Below are 17670 nucleotides of genomic sequence, written 5' to 3'. Positions count from 1 at the left end.
AAATGCATGCCTGGAGGGCATTCACTTAGGTGTGACGGCCCAACAGAGAGCATTTCAGGCTTTGGCCTCCGCACTGCTGGCAGCCATTGTCCCTGTCTCCAGCCTCCCCCCTCCAACTTACTCTACCCAGTCCCAATCCCCTGAACCCCAACCTATCCCAAGCACACCTTCAGACCAGTAATCACCCAAATCAACACAACGAAGAGGCTCAGGCAAACACAAGCACCACACTTCATCTCACAGGATCTCACACAAGCACCATCCCCTCCTCCTCGTCCACCTCACTCCTAGTAGCATCTTCACTCACACCTGCATGCACTGCATCCTGATCCACTACCTCCATCATCAGCACGCCTATCACTACACGCCCCTCACTGGCAGTCACCACCCCCACATCCATGCACACGTCCCCTGTGTCCTCTCCCACTGTGTCTGTGACCCCTCCTCCCAAAGTACACAAATGCAAGCACACACCCACCCAACAGCCATCTACGTTACAACAGCATCCATCTCTTGAACCTGCACCCGAACACAGCAGACTGACACCTCCTGCTTTTTCTAGCCAACATTGACCACTTCCCTACCCCCTGTCCTTCACCTCAGGCCAGGGTGGCCAGAACCCAGACCAGCACCTCAGCCACCAAGTCCACATCCACTGTGCTTTCTGCAGCTGTGAGAGGCTCTAAGGAGGCACCCGTCAGCCCAGCCAGTGTGCCTCCAACACCTGCCAAGGCCAAGAAGGTACTGCCAGCTGGCAAGGGCAAAAAGGGGACAGGATCCAGCAAGGAGAAGGAGGCACAACCAGCCAGCAAGGCCAGGTCAAAGACTCTAGCTGGCAGAAGCAAGGGGGCACCACCATCTGCCAAGGGGAGGAAGGGGCACAGAACACCAGCCTGGGCACTTCAGCCATCTGAGGCTGCAGGTGAAGGCCTGGAGGCTACCACCACAACCGCCAGCACCGCCACCTGCACCGCGGCCAACAGCGCCACCTACACCACCGCAAGCACTGCTACCTGCACAGCCACAAGCAGCACCACTGGCAGCAGCAGCAGCCCCAGTGGGCATCTGTCCAAGGTTGCAGGGGAAGGGCTGGAACCTCCCCCCACCACTGGCAGCACCAACACTTGCACCACGGCCAGCTCCACCACTTTCACTGCCTCAAGAACCGCCACCTGTACCACCGCAAACAGCACCACTGACAGCAGCAGCAGCCCCAGGGGCAGCCGTCTGAGGCTGCAGGTGAAGGGCTGGAGTCTCCCCCCACCACTGGCAGCACCGACTCCAGCACTGCCACCACTGTACAGCCGTCCCCGCCGGCGGATTGACTGTAGTTCTGCCTCCATGGAGTGTCATGCATCCTGCCCACAGAAAATCATGTGGGTCTGACACCCAGGTGAGTGACTGTGACCTTGCACTCCCCATGTGCTGCATCACAGGGCACAAAGCCCCCTCCAGAACCAGTAGAAGAAGGCATCCACTCACCTCCTCCTTTCCAGGATGAAGCACATTCTTCCACTCACCCTATCCTTGCCAGGATGAAGTACACTGGGCACAAAGCCCCCTCCAGAACCAGTGAAAGAAGGCATCTACTCACTCGCTCCTTGCCAGGATGAAGCACACTGGGCACAAAGCCCCCTCCAGAACCAGTGGAAGAAGCACACTGGGCACAAAGCCCTCTCCAGAACCAGTGGAAGAAGGCATCCACTCACTCCCTCCTTGCCAGGATGAAGCACACTGGGCACAAAGACCCCTCTAGACTGTGGCCTTGCACTCCCCAGGACCAAGCAGAGGGCAAACCACCCACTAGAGAGACTGTGGCCTTGCACTCCCCAGGACCAAGCAGTAGGCCAGTCACCCATGAGAGAGACTGTGGCTTTGCACTCCCCAGAAGCAAGCAGTGGGAAAACCACCCACTAGAGAGACTGTGGCTTTGCACTCCGAAGGAGCAAGCAGTGGGCATGGAGCCCCCTCCAGGAGCAGTGGCGTTGTACCATCTTCCTTCCTAATACCCCTCAGGTGCCTGTGTGTTTTCGACCTGATGCCCCTGCAGTGTTCTCTCCGTATTGAGGCAGGAGTCAAATGTGGGTTTGGCCTATGTGTTTTGGCCCAGTGGGCCACGGACATTTTGAGTGGGCATTGTCCCGCCTTTTGTATATATTGTATGTATTGTAAATACTGTTTTTGCTTTCTGAACGTATTTCTACGTGTATATGTAATGTTGTTGCATCTGTCTGTGTGTATGGTGTTGGGGGTGAGGGTGGAGGTGGGGGTGTTGTGTGCTACGTGTGTCTGTCACTCTCTTTTTCCTCCTCCCCTCCCTTGTGTGGTAGGTGCAGTACTCACTGTTGTCGTTGTCGCTGGCGTTGATTCTCCTGGTATATGAGGAGATACACCAGCATGGGGAAGACCTGTAGCTCGGGCTCCATGGTGTCCTGGTTTTTCCTTGAGTGTCGAAAGGTGAGTCGTTTCCCTTCAGAACACTGTTTCCGCCGTGCTTTTGATGGGGTTGGTACCACTCCTAAAAAGCTGGTGGATAGGCCTTGTGTAATACAGTTGCCGGAACCGTGTCTTTCGCCTGTCTGTTGGCGGTTACCGCCGCGGTGTTTGTTGCTACCGAAGTGGCTGTCGGAGTGTTAAAGTGGCTGTATATGTTGCCGGTTTCCGGCGTGGTCATGATTCAATTTTTTTCACCGCCGGCCTGTTGGTGGTGTTACCGCCACTTTAACACCGACCGCCAGGGTTGTAATGAGGGCTTATGTGTTGTTTATGTCTTGCATAGACACCTGCATTCTGTATATGATTTTATACCGCACACACTTCCAGATCAACCTAATAATGTTGGGTAGGGGTGAGTGAAGTGCACACCAGCAGAACTTTAAGAGAGGTGAGTGAGCCAGTAGACCTCACTACAGTGACACAGGGTTGAATAGTCGGGTTCACTACTACTGATCACTACACAGTATGCTGCCACCCCCACATTTACTCTGTTTTTCTCCTTGGATATGCAATAGATTACATCAACTATAAGGGTCGGTCTTTGGGTGGACATCCTGGTCCAACCAGGCTGCAATCCATGACACAGGGAAATGTCATGGCAATCACAGATATTCCATGTTCCCCTATTGGAATATACAAGTATTAGTGTTCCACACAGCAATACAGGTCAGGGTTACCACACAGGGGAAATTACCTATCCAACACCAGCATTGCAACATATTTTAAAAAATAGTGTATGTCTACAACCATTTGTGCTTGCATTTTGAAATATACGCTTCACACATCACCCATCTCTGTCTTTCTAATGTGATGCTATGGTTGGTAAACATCTTCCTTGTCTTACTTTTCAGAAAAATGTCACACATTGCTACTTCAGCAGTTTATTTTGTTTTGTTACGGACCTTTGAGCCTCCTTGCACTGCTGTGCAAAGCTTGATAAATATGCATTGTTTCAAGGGTGGGCAAATGTAGTACTTACATCAATCAGTGAAGGTGTTACATGTGTGCCATTTTGTAGACGCCCAAACATGTATGGATGCATTTTTTACCATCAACATTTTAACATCTATACCTGAGACTAGAACTGTGGCCATGACAGATGTCTCGTATGACCTGTGATGGTACCTGCTGCAACACATGTAACAGCAGAGTGCTGTCAATCTGCATGCTAGCCTATATGCTAGTCTATATGTAAAACATCAATTTAAAGATTGCCTTAGGGGAGATTTGTAATTCATCATACACTGAGTGCCACATTTAACACACCTTGATGCATCAAAACACAGCAAGACAGTTGATAGCAAGACAGTTGACTTGCTGCATCGATTTGCTCTGAGTTGGTTATATGTCCCTATGTTTATCTACAGCTAAAAACACAAATTATACATGTTGAGGCCCATATCTAGATGGTAAAATGTGAGAGACTACATAAGTACATTAACATTCACACATACACCATCCAATGGATGATTTGAACCCCTCGGGTTACTGGGGCGAGCTGGTCTTGTCCTCTGCCTCAGTTGCCGTGTGCCAGGGACAGGACCAGTTTGTCCTGCACCCAGCACACATCCCCCGTCAGGATTGGAATGGGAGTCACTTCCCCTGCCACCCCGTCTTCCCCAGTGATGTCTGATGACGTCAGCACGCAATTGCACACTGACCTCATCAGAGGTCATCTCCCATTGCGAAGGAAGCTCAGCTTCCAGCGTGATCGGAAGAGAATTGCAAAGCATTTCTCTTCTGATGGGGGGGGGTAGGCAGAGGCATGAAAGGAAAGGCCTTTCCTTTCCTTTCAGGTCTCTTTGAGCATATCTGCAGCCAGATCCTGAAGCAATCGGGCTGCAGAATTGCCCACTAGACACCAGGGAGCTTGTTATTTTTGTATTTTTACATATAAGGGGAGCGATCCCTTGAGCAAGGGTTGCTCCCCGGGGGCAATTTTTTAAAGGCCTTTTCTACCCCCCTGGGGGCAGATCGGCCTCTTGTAATGAGGCCGATCTGCCCCCAGAGGCGTCAGGAACCAATTAGGCACCAGGGATTGGTGTGTGTGTATTGTTTGGGGGGCAGCCCCTTGGGCAAGGGTCGGTTCCCATGGGGCACCTTACTGATGGCCATTTCTGCCCCCCCTTGGGGGTAGATCAACTTATTTTTGGAAGGCCCATCTGCCCCCAAGGGGGGGCAGAAAGTCCAGCCCAAATAAATGGGGACAATGTTGTTCTGCCCACCAGTGGGCAGATGGGACTATTACCCCTGATCTACTTCCCGGGGGCAGAAAGCCTACTAGATGCCAGGGAATAAAAAAAAAAAACAAATAGTGGGATGGTGGTTCTGCCAGACCCCAACTAAAGTGGGTGACAGTCTTTCAGCTCTCCCCCGCACATTAAAAGATGTTATCCCAACGGCAAGCAAGAGGACATTTGATTATTTTGGTTTTACAGTTGGGCCAAGAAGCTTGCCTCAAAATCGTCCCACTTGGAATGGTGATGGCTGCACTTTTCGGAATTTGGGACGCTGCCATGTAGAAAAATCTACGAGACCTAGACACATCTGAAAACTAAACATCTGGGTGAGTCCAGGGTGGTTTACTTCACATGCACCCTGCACCAATTTCCTGCACACAGTGCCCTGAAAACCTCCAACTGTGCTTGAAATCACACATTTTTGTGATGGAACCTTCCAGAATCTGCAGGAATCCACACAATTCCTACCACCCAGCAGTGTCACATCTATATCGATATCGACTTGTCGGGCTAAATATTTTTTTTTCCAAACTGCCCTTTTGGACCCACGATGGTACCAACTCAATTTCAATATGTTTTTGGCTCTTCCCTGTAACAGGTACTTGGCTCACCAAGTGAGGTATCATGATTATTGGGCAACTGAGGGGAACGTAGGGTGGTAGGAAATTTGTGTTGCTGCAGTGATCTCACACAGAAATGTTGGAAGATTTTGATCCCTGGACTCCCTCAGGTGTCTAGTTTTCAAAAATGTCTGGGATGGTTTGGTAGGTTTTCCTTGATGGCTGCTGAGCCCAGGACCAAAAACGCAGGTGCCACCGCAAAAACAGGTAGTTTTGTATTTGATCATTTTGATGTGTCCACGTAGTGTTTTGGGGCATTTCCTGTCATGGGAGCGAGACCTACCCCTACAAGACCTGGGGGAAGGCTCGGTAGAAGGAAGTTTGTGACTCGCCTCAGATTCCAGAACTTTCCATCACCAAATTGTTAGGAAAAAGGTTTTTTGTTGCCAAATTTTGAGGTTTGCTAAGGATTCTGGGTAACTGAACCTGGTGAGAGCACCACAAGTTACCCCATCCTGGGTTTCCCTAGATGTCTAGTTTTCAGAAATGTCCAGGGATGCTAGGTTTTCCTATGTGCCGGCTGAGCTAGCGACCAGAATCCACAGCTAGGCACTTTCCAAAAAACACATCAGCTGTCAATGTAATAATGTGATGTATCCATGTTGCATTTTGGGGCATTTCCTGTCGCGGCCACTAGGCCTACCCACTTAAGTGAGGTACCATTTTTATCGGGAGACTTGGGGGGAATGCTGGTTGGAAGGAAATTTGTGGCTCCTCTCAGATTCCAGAACTATGACCGAAATGTGTTGAAAAAGTGTTTTTTTTGCCAAATTGTGAGGTTTGCAAAGGATTCTCGGTAACAGGAACTGGTGAGAGCCCCACAAGTCACCCCATTCTGAATTCTCCAAGTGTTTTGTTTTAAAAAATGATTCGGTTTGCTAGGATTTCCCTAGGTGCCGGATGAGCTAAAGGCCAAAATCCACAGCTAGACACCTTGCAGAAAACATGCCAGTTTTCTCTGGGAAAATGTAATGTGTCCATGTTGTGTTTTGGGGAATTTCCTGTCACGGGCACTAGGTCTACACACACAAGTGAGGTACCATTTTTATTGGAGACTTGGGGGAATGCAGGGTGGGAGGAAATTTGTGGCTCCTCTCAGATTCCAGAACTTTCTATCACCAAAATGTGAGGAAAAAGTGTTTTTTTGCCGAATTTTGAGGTTTACAAAGGATTCTGGGTAACAGAACCCAACGAGAGCCCAACAAGTCACCCCATCGTAGATTCCCCTAGGCATCTAGTTTTGAAAAATGCACAGGTTTGGGAGGTTTTCCTAGGTGCTGGCTGAACTAGAGGCCAAAATCCACAGTTAGGTACTTTAAAAAAACATGTCAGATTTCAATGTAATGATGTGATGTTGCATTTTCTGTCTCGGGCATTAGGCCTACCCAGAGAAGTGAGGTACCATTTATATCGGGAGACTTGTGGGAACACAGAGTAGAAGAACAAGTGTTATTACCCTTTTGTCTTTCTCCACAGTTTTTGCTTCCAAATGTGAGACAGTGTGTAAAAAAGACATCTATTTGAGAAAAGCCCTGTAATTCACATGCTAGTATGGGGACCCCGTAATTCAGAGATGTGCAAATAACCACTGCTTCTTAACACCTTATCTTGTGCCCATTTTGTAAATATGGTACCTATTTTTCACTCTTTATATTTCACCAAATGAATTGCTATATACCAGCTCCTTTATTGCCTCTGAGTAACTAGGGTTCTTGATGAACCTATAAGCCCTATATATCCTCGCAACCAGAAGAGTCCAGCAGACGTAATGATATATTGCTTTTGAAAATATGACATCACAGGAAAAAGTTACAGAGTAAAACATGGAGAAAAATGGCTGTTTTTTACCTCAATTTCAATATTCTTTTTATTTCAGCTGTTATTTACTGTAATAAAACCTTATAGAATCTACACATGTGACCCCTTGCTGAATTAAGAATTGTTTCTACTTTTAGAAATGTTTAGCTGTCCGGGATTCAGCATTGGTTTCAAACCCATTTCTGTCACTAACTGGAAGGTGGCTAAAAGCACAAAAAATAGTAAAAATGGGGTATGTCCCAGGAAAATGCCAAAATTGTGCTAAAAAAGTGGTTTTACGATTCAAGTCCACCTGTTCCTGAAAGCTGAGAAGATGATGATTTGAGCACTACAAGCTCTTTTTTAATGCCATTTTCAGGGAAAAACCCACAAGTTTTCGTCGTCAGCCCTTTTTCTCATTTAAGAAAAAAAAAATCGCTGTATTTTGGCTAATATCTTGGTCTCCTTCAGGGGAACCCACAGACTCTGGGTACCTCTGGAATCCCAAGGATGTTGGAAACAAACAACGCAAATTTGGCATGGGTAGCTTATATGGAGAAAAAGTTATAAGGGCATAAGCATTTAATACCCCCAAACATGCTTTCCACCACATTGCGTTTTGGACAGAGTTGTGTTGTACTTTTTCTGCCTATATGTCTGTGTATTAGGGAATGGGGTCATCAGCCATGGCTGCAAAATATATACCATGTCACATGAAAATAGACAACATCACAAGTCAATTATTGTATTTTTTGTGCATTTAACATAACTACCTATGTAGGCCTTATGAAACACATTGTATTTTAAGTAACACTGATTTGTTTTAGTAATTGTTGAATATTGTTTTACACATGCTTGTTGCTAAATTTTTGAATATTGTTATATATTGTACAGCATGTAAGAAATACCACACATCAACATGAGAGTTAACATGTCTAGACAGAGGATTGGCAAGATAAGCAAATGTGTCTATTTATATCTGCTACATGTGGATTGGGGACCATGGGGCATATTTACAAGCCCCTTGTGCCTCCTTACGCCAGACTAGCATCATTTTTTACACTAATGTGGTGTTAAGGAAGCCGTTTCCCCATGCCATATTTACAAAGTGACGCAATGCATGCATTGCTCCACTTTGTAACCCCTTGCACCACATTATGTCTGCGCCAGGTATAATGTATGCAAAGGGTGTGTTCCCACCCAGGGAGACTCTTACAAATGGCACAGTGAACTTTGAAAGTCTGAGGCAGGGATGAAAGTGATGCTGCCATTGTTTTTTCAATGGGCCTGCCTTGACTTTGTAGGATGAGTGCCATCATTTTTGGTGGTAATCCTGCAAAGTGCCACAATAGCATCAACACTGGTGTGCTGGTTTGTAAATACGGTGCACACATGGTGTTGTTAGGGAGGCACAGGGCAGTGCAAGAAAAGTTGTGCATCAGGACTGATGTGCCACTTTCTTGTAAATATGCCCCTATGAGTTTTTAATTTCTCCAACTTTAGATGATAGTCTCTTGTACCCATATTGAGATCTACAGGTTTGAATAGTGAAAGTAAGTCTGACACTAATAAACAAATGTCACATATTTTCAGCTATGATGTGCTTGGTTGCCTAAATGGTATGCCACAGCCTGACATAGTTAGTTATGATTTTGCATGAACAGATGGTTATTAAATGTTCCCATTGTTTGACATCTGACATTGATATTTCATTTTGGAATAGTCATCCTTCAGGTATTGCTTTCACCATGGCATGTTGCCTGGATGAACTTAGACTGACACATAGTAAAAGAAATGTGGCCCTTTTCTGTATGAGACCTAATTATGTTTGAAAGACAGCCTTTGTCTAACAGACCTGTTCAGCAGTTTCTGTTAGAAAATGTATGTATGTGAAATTTCAATATTGATGAATCAGTACTCATAGGCCTCGATTCTTACACTATTTCTTAATCATAAGTATGTGGATTTGTTTGTGCTAATTACACTCTGATACCTTTTCTTCATCACTATCTGGCCTAGGCTTGTGCCTAGTGTATGACTTCTGTATTGGCCTATGTCAGCAATGTGTGACAAGTACTTTGATTCAGTGAGATGCAGCAAATGTATGCAACTTGCAGCATGTATGTAATCATCTATTACAATGATGAAGAATTTCAATGTGCCTTATTATAAATGTGTAATATATTAATTTGAATATTGTAACGGCTGACACACAGAGTACATATTTGTTTCATTATTGAAACCAACACTTTCCATACATGACAGTCATTGATCATATTATCATTGTACCAACTTACCAATGTAAATTTTGAAACATCAACTGTATCATGAGTGCATATGATGCCATGTCAGCAGTGAGAGGGCTTACATTACCCACTCACATTTGTGATGGTGCATCACACCTAACCCAATCCTCAAATGGGGCATGTTTGGTACAAATATCCCTCATAACATGGCAAAAATATGTGTACTCCTTTTTTGCATGCAGAAATATGTGATGAGAAAGCTGGTGAAAACCTTTTGAACAAAACAACACACCAAACACAGCATCAGGCTCCTTCTGAAAAGCTTACACCTCCAGAAATCCTAACATGCTTTCGATGTGTGTCACCCGGCATGCTTATGCCAAACAACATTGCTGTAAAATAAAAAGGTTAAACAGCAAGAATAGCTACATACAGTAACTCACCCCCTTGATGCTGCTTTTGGTCCCTCAACTACCCATCAAGCTCTGTGAAGGCCATCGTAAGGACCTGGGCCATTACGGAGTCAGGGTGCAGAGCACGCACTTACCTCATTGGGAGGTTTGGCCGATCTGGACATGGGCTGGCTTCCAGGTCCCGCATTGGAGGCACTCCCATGTATTCCTGCAATCCAGGCTGAGCTACTTATGAACCCCCATGGTCCACACCTTGTTTGCAATGGCCTTCCATATGTTTCACTTTTGATGGACGTTGACCTGTATGCATGAGAAAAATAAACAACAAAAGGATTTTGAGTGATTTTGTTTGTCAGTATTGGCATGACACAGTTTTGTTGCATCTCTCACAGGCATTCCCAAAATAGTCAGGACAGATTATTTTCAAACATATTAAATTTCCTAGGAAATACTAATTGGCAGTAATCTGTCAAGTACCCTCAACACTTTCTATCCCCTTATGTTACCAATCCAGGCTATAAACATAATCTAGGCCAGGGGAAGGAAACCTTTACTGTAGTGAGAGGCAATCCTGATTAGTCCAAAACATTGTGAGACACTAAAGGACAAACAGCCTGTACATTATTTGCACATAACCCCGTGCACAGCTACCTTGCTTTCATGCCTAATCTTCAAAGAGCCAGATAATATCATTTACAACACATACAGAGACTAAGGGCAGTATGGAAGAGCTGCCATGTGTCAATGAGAGCATGGTGTTGGGTGGTGTGTGAACAGGTATGTGTAGTAATGGGACATACCTGTATGGATGATTGAGAGCCTGTGTCATTTCGACTTTCAGCACAGGAAATACCTTCCCCCATATGTGGCACCATAACATGAATTAAATATACAAACACTCTTGTTTCTAATCATGGGATGTAATTTAATTTGAGAGAAGAGCATCAGACAACTCCACAACTTTGAAGATTCGTCTTGAACTTTGCATTTCACTCATTTCATCATGGGCTGTATTTTTCTCTTATGCTAGTGGCACAGTGTCTACTGGCCACTTGAAGTATGGGGCCTGCAGTTTGGCTAATGAAATATGAAATTGTGAGTAACATGAAGTGAAAATTGAGCTTAATCTTGCAGGTGACTTTTTATTTCAATGTACAGACATTAGTAACATTGTCAAACAACATTCTCTATTCAGCTAAATCATTCAGTTCACTACACTCCGATAACAACACTTCACTCATGAACAAAAAGGGTGAAATTTGCCTGTGTAGAAAGAAGGGACAAGTTACTTGTCAAACATTTTCCAATTAAACATGTACCTTTTCCTCTGCGTTCCCATACAGATGGCTATACAGGGGCAGGACCTCTCTGGTGAGAACTCTAAATCCTCAGTGTTAGAAATGGGGTCTTTGGTTGGGAGCCAGGTTATGCCCAGTCCAAGCAAGGACTCTCACTTTAGTCATGCCAAAGGAGAATCACCCTCAGTTAACTCTACTTAACCCCTTGGTAACTTGGCACAAGCAGGCAGGCATAACTTCAGAGTCTAATTGTAAAATATTTGTACCAACACACACAGTAACTTAGTGTAAACACTACAAAATGACATGACACAATTTAAAAAAAATAGGTAACAATTATCTAAACAAAAAAAGACCAAAACAACAAAAATCCACCATACACAAGTCCAGTTATGATTTAAAAAAGCAAAGTCTTAAATCCTTAGAAAACAGTGTTAACACTGTTAGCGTGAAAAAGTACTTGGGTTGCATCAAAATAGCACTGCATGGGTGAGTGTGCGTCGGAAAAGGCGCTGTTTTTCTGTGCACAGCGATGTTGCGTCGAACATTTGGTCACACTGTATCACAAAACTGCACTGCCTGGGGTTTGCGTCGTTATCAGCCTCCGTTAGCGGGTGTTGCATCTTACTTCTCCAGCTATGTTGTGTCGATCTTTCAGCCGCGATGCAGGTGGAGCATAGATTTCAGCCGCGAAACCGGTAGCGTGTCATTTATCAGCTGCGTCTCGGAAGGTGCATTGTAAATTTCCCAGCACGGCGGTCTGTTTGTGGATTTTCAGTCCTGGGCTGCCAGCTTCACCTTTCAAGGGCCCAGGAACTGGATAGGGCACCACTTGGCAGGGCAGGAGTCTCAGCAGAGAGTCCAGTTGCTGGCAGGGGAAGTCTTTGATGACCCTGAGGCTTCAACAACAGGAGGAAAGCTCGGGACAAGCCCTTGGAGATTTCTTCACAGTGAGGAATGCACAACAAAGTCCAGTCTTTGTCCCTTTTCACAGGCAGAAGCAGCAACTGCAGGATAGCTCCACAAAGCACAGTGACAGGCAGGGCAGCACTTCTCCTAAGCTCATCAGCTCTTATCCTTGTCAGAGGTTCCTCTTGATGTCCAGAAGTGATCTAATTTTCAGGGGTTTGAGTGTTCTTCTTATACCCATTTTGGGCTTTGAAGTAGGCCTAATTCAAAGGAAAGTCTCTCTTGTTTGTGAGATCCTGCCTTACCCAGGCCAGGCCCCAGACACACACCAGGGGGTTGGAGACTGCCTTGTGTGAGGGCACGCAAAGCCCTTTCAGGTGGAAGTGACCACTCCTCCCCTCTCTCCAAGCACAGATGGCTCATCAGGATATGCAGGCTACACCCCAGCTCCCTTTGTGTCACTGCCTAGAGAGAGATGCAAACAGCCCAACTGTCAAACTGACCCAGACAGGGAATCCATAAACCATGCAGAGTCACACAGTGGTTTAAGCAAGAAAATGCCTAATTTCTAACAGTGGCATCTTCAAACACACAATCTCTAAACCAACTTTACTAAAAGATGTATTTTTAAATTGTGCATTCAGAGACCCCAAACTCCACATGTCCATCTGCTCCCAAAGGGAATCTACACGTTTAACGGCAGCCCCAATGTTAACCTATGAGAGAGATAGGCCTTGCAACACTGAAAAACAAATTTGTCAGTATTTCACTGTCAGGAAATATAGAACACTTTAGTATATGTCCTACCTTAAACACATACTGCACCTTGCCCATGGGGCACGTAGGGCCTACCTTAAGGGTGTCTTACAGGGCTACTAATGTGGGTGAAACAAACCAGTGCTGCAGGCCCACTAGAAGCATTTGATTTACCAGTCACATGACTGGGTGTAGTTGGCAATTGACCTTTGTGTATTTCTCCCAAACAGCCACACAAAATAGGATCTAGGTGTCCCTCTGATGGGGGTTGAGGTTGTCACCTTCAACACCTGCACTTCAAAGATAATGGCTTAACTCACACATAAAGAACTTCACACTAGGCTATTGTGGTTGCAGACAGACTGGAACCAGGGTAGGGACAATCACTTCTGTGAAGAGAAGCCTCTAGAGGTTTCTCCTTCTTCAGAAGAGGAACCAGGTATAAAAATAGATGTCTGTAGTCTGTTCCTGGGCCACATGACTGGGTGTAGTTGGCAGTTGACCTTTATGTATTGCTCCCAAACAGCCACACAAAAGAGGATCTAGGATGGGCCATCTCGAGCAAGATGGGGGGCAGAGCTGTAAACAGCCCCACTTGCACTTCAAAAGACTGATCCCTGCTCTCACTCAAAGAACTTCACACAAGCCTATTGCACCTGCAGACATTACAGGCCAAGGAGGAAGGAAATTCCAGACGTGTGTGAGGAGATGCCTCAAGAAGTTTCTCCCTCTTTAAAGGAGGTATAGACCCCCTGACCCTCTCTTCAATTTACTTTTTGGACCTGAGGAAGGACTGTCAGAGGACTGCCTGCTGCTGTGGTCTGCTGTGTACTTATGAAGATTGCTTAGCTGCACCAAGAAAGACTGCTCTGCTGTCTTAAGCCTTTTCTGCGCCCCCCTGGGCATGCCCTGCTGCTTGAGATCTGCTCTTACACAGCAGTGACTCCATGATCAAGCTGGAGAGCCCCGTGATCAGAGCCTCATGGATAGAAAATGCTCCAACCATCTTGAACAAACACCTGAACCTTGTCTGAGTGAGTACTAACATTCTAAGTAGTGCCTCTCTAGCCCTGGGCCCTTGGAAGTAGTTCTAACAGTGCCCAGATTGCTCACATCCAAACCTTAGCACTTATAAAATGTTTGCCCAAAAAGTGCTCTGAGCCTAGAGGAGACCGGGACCTACCTTTCTACCTGTTCGTTAATCCACCTAAGGTGCATCGCCAGTCAGCCTGACTTTGCAGCAGCTTTCTCTACACTCTCTCCGCTGTCGCACATACTGCTCAGTGGCTCCTCACAAGGGGTAAATAGCCCTGTGAGACCGTCGTGAGCTGCAGCATGCAGCTTCGTCCCACTGGATATTTTTGGAGATACAAGGGCCAAATGCAGAAATCTTCACTCTCCAGTGATTCCCTGGCACCAGTTTTTCAAAGATATTTTAGCAGGATTTAGCCAACCTTCCGAACAAATCTACCATTTAGCATAAGTCATTCAAATTTTGTACTTTGACATATAGTTATATATTTATAGCTAAGCATTTCAAGAGACTGATTTGATATCCAACAAGGTGCTCCAAGTTACGGTGCAGTGGGAAGTGAAAATCAGTGTGCCATGGACAAATAAATGAACAATTATTTACAATAGATATTCTTGGGCCAATACCCAAGGATGAAAAAATAACAAACACAATGTAAGAAGCATTTGAGTTTGAATATCCAGCATTACGTGTTCTGGGGAGACCCAAAGACAGTTGACATTTTGACTAAGGGTGGGAAGTGGACTCCATTTGCAAAGACTCCACCGGCTGCTGCTTATCAGAGTTTTTTTTTTTTACCACGGCCACCACTACTGTTTATCTGGATATGATCTGAAATGTTAAGGAAAGCATATTACGATCTTGCAAGTCACAGTGACTGCCATCTCCGAGTCAGGCAAAATGTGGGACTAGCACCCAACAGCCTCCCCTCTATGGAGAATAGACTACAGTGTTATGCACACCACCCCTACATCGTCTGTCTTCTACACTAATTAGTCAATGGAAGCCAACAATCTTTCATCTTGAACAGCTTCATCAAGCGTTCTGCAGACAGCATGTGTCCCTGAGAGTAAAACATGCTCTAGCACCACGGTGAAGGTGATCTCTGACACTTCCTGTTTGCGAGTAGGCCCCTAGTGCATGATGTCACTCACTTCCCAGCTCCATTCAAGGACTCAGTCAAGAGTAGCATGAAAACTGAGACTGGATGGGATCCCGACCCGGGGCTGTGGCCGGCTCTGCAGAGCTTCAGAGTTGTGTGTGCACTGCATGAAACTTCATGGTGGTAAGGCTGTGTGCTCATTAATTATTTTTTTATTGCGGCCAGAGGCACACTTCAATGAGAGGCATGCGATGGAGCTTTGCGGTGTTAACCCCTCAAGAAAAAAATTCCATTACCACTGATGGAGATCTGGAGTGCTTGCCTCAGCCTAAGCAACCCTGAGTTTTTTCAAGGGCAGTAAAGTATTGTTGTTTAGCAGTTCTGCTGTTGAAACTCAGCCTGCTCTGCCTGACAGTATCTATAAAACCTTCTCTGTTGCAAAAATGAATAATAAAAGCAGTGTGTTCCAGCGTCGGGATGAGGGTAAGGCCCTGTTCATCAAACTCACTGTTGGCAGCCTCTCTCACCTCCACAGTGCTCTTAGGCTTTGGCTTGAGGGGGCTGGCTATCCTGTGTATTGCACCATACTGCACAAATAAATAAATCACATTCACTTGCACTTTCCGCACCACTGCTTGCATTTTCAGATCTTCCCATGATTGTTAAACATTCCTGCTCCCTCCTTACAGGGCAGATGGTTGCAAACCCTGCATCCGTGCTACTGAGAATAGAGAGGTGCTGCTGTGGAGGATAGATAAAGCTTGCTTGTCACTCTGAGGGGTGGGCAGAACTCCACAGAATCAAGTAGAGTTTTTACACAGTTACGCAGAACTACGTGGAGTAGAACTCTGTGAGTTCTGCTCACCCTTAGACATATAAATCATCTGGGGTCTTCCTTAAGACAAACAGATAGTAGTCACCTATAGGACAAGATATACAATAGATGAATACTGTCCCTTTCCTACAATTGACTGAGTGAATTAAATAAGAAGGTCCAAAGAGTCTTACCAAGCCTGATAAATCAGGAGTCAGTTAAACAGTCTCAGCAATTCTGTACTTTTGTAAATCTTCCGATCTAAAGAAAACAAAAAAATTAAAGAAACCCATACCATAGTTCATGGGAAAAATAATCTCTTTGGCAAGGAAGAGAAAGCAAGGAGATTTCATAAGGGGAACTCAGTGAAGCCAGATGGCATAAGGAAGAGATGCATCCTCACATGATGTGCTGAAGAGCAACACTGTAGGGCATGTCTGTGGTGGTCAATGTCATGCATACCCCAAAACTGTGCAAAAGACAAATACATGTCAGAGCCTGCTTACTGGAAACATGCAGTGGGCTGGTGTAGCCAAATAATGTCTACCTCACACAGAGAAATGGTATGAATATAAGGAAACAGAGAATGAGCAATCTGTGTGATGCATGCACTGTTCCTGGTGTCCATGTGGAAGGTGTCAGCAGGAACCAAATCCGACCTGTTCCAAATTACAGTAGAACAATCACTTTGTGTTTGTAAACTTGCCACTGCATACTAAATAGAACAAATTCTTGCCTGTATCAATAAAAACAATTTTCAAACGACAACTCACAGCAAATCACTCAAACAGTTCAAAAGACTGCTGCATTATAAGTTATAAGTGAAGAAAACAACTATAGAGTAATGACTTCGACTCTTATCAAACAGGTCTGTGGTGGATCAATATGTGTGTGCTACTGGTTAGTACAAGAATAAAATAACACTAAAGGTTGCACTCTCCTTGATGGAACGATAATAATGCTTCAAGAGGAGCTCTCTAGGGAACATCTAGTGTGTGCTAATGAATATGGGGAGCCTCGATATAAAAGTATTTCCCAATAGACCTTTGATTCATGGAGCAAAGCCACATAATGTCAAAGATAAACATACAAAGATATAATAAGAATTGCCCCAGTCCACAGAAATGAACTAATCATGTGAATCACAATTGCCAGACGACGAGGTTGCAAGAAAACAAATTTGTGGCAAATTAGGGTTAGCCAACGAAACCACACTTACAGGGAAGTGCCAGAAAGGAGAAGTGGTTTTCTTACCTCAAAATGAAGCATCTGGGGGCAAAACCGACGTCTCATCCGTTGAAGGAATAGGATACAGGACATTTGGAATTATCACAATTTGACTACAGGAAGGCAATAATATACTAGCTGCTTGAATACTGTTGGAAATGATGTTTAACAGTGTGGGCAATAGTTTAGGGAAATTGGTAAAACATTTACAAAAACCCAGCCAGTGCCATAGCATTAAAACATGGGTCATTTTGTTTTTCCTTCAGTGTGGAATGCACCTGTGTTTCATGGTTGCTCATTTAGCCCCCATTTCACTAAAATTTGGCTTGGAAAAGGTGTGCTATCGAACTTCATGCTGAGACCTTCACATTGCGTGCCTATCTCTCTAGCTCAGAGATCTCCGACCTTTTCTAGAACACGAATTACTTAGGTTCAACAAAAATTATCCTAAGCTACTAAAACAAATTATCAGTGCAACACTAGCGACCACTTCAAACACGATTTCATTAGTGTCCATTGCTTACACAGTTAGTAGTAATGACCACATCAGTGCAACGTCATCAGCAATAATGTAAAAAAAATACAGTTTTTACAGTATTAATTGTGTATGCATTTAGCTGTCAGACCAGTTACGTATCGAATGCCTCTGGTACTTGAGAAAGAGCACCAGTAATAAGACTACGCAATGCAGTTTGAATTACCATTTAAATATCAGCCTT

General features: G+C 45.0%; 1 long non-coding RNA gene across 4 annotated transcripts in view; it reads right to left on the bottom strand.

Annotated features, from left to right (window-relative positions):
* LOC138285675 (uncharacterized) overlaps nt 1–17670 on the bottom strand; it is a 251710-nt gene that overhangs the window by 80484 nt on the left and 153556 nt on the right. For all 4 annotated transcript variants that reach the window (XR_011201629.1, XR_011201627.1, XR_011201630.1 and 1 more), the window contains exons 4-5: nt 15919–15985; nt 9947–10112 (exon numbers count right to left, since the gene is read on the bottom strand). This is a non-coding gene — a long non-coding RNA (uncharacterized lncRNA). The remainder of the gene's footprint in view (nt 1–9946; nt 10113–15918; nt 15986–17670) is intronic.

This window comes from Pleurodeles waltl, chromosome 3_1 (genome assembly GCF_031143425.1).
Source record: "Pleurodeles waltl isolate 20211129_DDA chromosome 3_1, aPleWal1.hap1.20221129, whole genome shotgun sequence".
Lineage (NCBI taxonomy): Eukaryota > Metazoa > Chordata > Amphibia > Caudata > Salamandridae > Pleurodeles > Pleurodeles waltl.
This window is presented reverse-complemented; position numbering and strand designations above follow the sequence as displayed.